This window comes from Lepisosteus platostomus, chromosome 5 (assembly GCF_059453375.1).
Source record: "Lepisosteus platostomus isolate fLepPlt1 chromosome 5, fLepPlt1.hap1, whole genome shotgun sequence".
Classification (NCBI taxonomy): domain Eukaryota; kingdom Metazoa; phylum Chordata; class Actinopteri; order Semionotiformes; family Lepisosteidae; genus Lepisosteus; species Lepisosteus platostomus.
In genome coordinates this window covers 58,949,614-58,950,842 of record NC_142615.1, presented here as the reverse complement: position 1 = coordinate 58,950,842, position 1,229 = coordinate 58,949,614, and the positions used below count along the sequence as shown (strand labels likewise).

General features: G+C 47.5%; 1 non-coding gene across 1 annotated transcript; it reads left to right on the top strand.

The window, feature by feature from the left end:
• The first annotated feature begins 890 nt into the window (after window positions 1-890).
• On the top strand, window positions 891-962 carry trnad-guc (transfer RNA aspartic acid (anticodon GUC)). Its single transcript has one exon. It is a non-coding gene; the product is annotated as a tRNA-Asp (tRNA).
• The last annotated feature ends 267 nt before the right edge of the window (window positions 963-1,229 follow it).

Below are 1,229 nucleotides of genomic sequence, written 5' to 3'. Positions count from 1 at the left end.
ACCTTCAGATGCGTTAGCTCCTCTTCTTTTTATGCTCAGCTACTAAAATTTCCCTTTAGTGGTAAAATCCATATAAATATTCAAAACTAAGCGGATTAAAATGTGCACAGTAAAGATATTAAATGATTAAATCTTTGCACTACCAACCAATGCACCACGAGTGCCCCTGTCGGTCATTTTGGCCAGCCAATCACTTGCCCTGCGGTATCCTCCAGTGCCCCACGGTGGCTTGTGGGTAGGTTACTGTACCACGGGTTTTTACCGCGCATTTTGAATGGCTGCATCTGTAAATGATATCTCCCGCCAGCCATTCAAAGACACTTTTCCATGGGTGAATATGGTTTTCTGGGGAGTTGTGGTGTTGATCACTGTTGGACTTCCCCGGTCTCAAGTGTTGTTGTTGGACACGAGCAAAAGACTCGCATTTTCTGCAAATATGAAGAAAGGTAAGGTTTCGGCTTTAGCAGAGACAGTGTTTAAATTGATAACATTAAGGAGGGCATCCCTGGGTGGGTGTGAACCACCAACCTTACAGTGAACAGCAGAACGCACTTGCCGATTGCGCCACAGAAACTGACAAATGAGGATGTTGTCCATTCACACCTATCCGGGCAAAAAATAAACATCGCTTGCATTTTCATGCCACAACCCATTTGTATCTGCTAGGCTGCGCAGTCGTCTTGCACAAAGATAGCTTTGAAAAGCGTTAAAAGCAAGTCATTCCGAGTTGGTCGTTTGTGTTTTCGAAATGCTGTATTGCTGCCAAATGCTGAAATGATCTCTCGGCACCTCGGTTGTCATCTCTGCTCTGTAAAGGAATCACAGCATGCGTCGGCTTCTAGCACGGTGGGTCGGGAGACGATGCTGGTGGTCGAACAAAAGTGATGTCTTCCTCGTTAGTATAGTGGTGAGTATCCCCGCCTGTCACGCGGGAGACCGGGGTTCGATTCCCTGACGGGGAGTCGCTGTTCTTCTACCTCCTTAGAGAAAGGACTGGCTTTCACTTCTCTGTGTTTCCTTTCACAGCGCCATACACCTTTTCATTGCTCTCGCTTTCAGAGCATCTGCACGGCACAAGACTCGACATAAGGATGCGCATTGAAGTGAAAGCAGGAAGCGCTGCGACATGCACTGTGCATATCCCGCCACACTAAGAAGTGAGTGGGTCTGTTCGATCACAGCACTAGGCGAATCCCCAAACAGTGTGCGTGGCGACAAAAGAAGCCGAT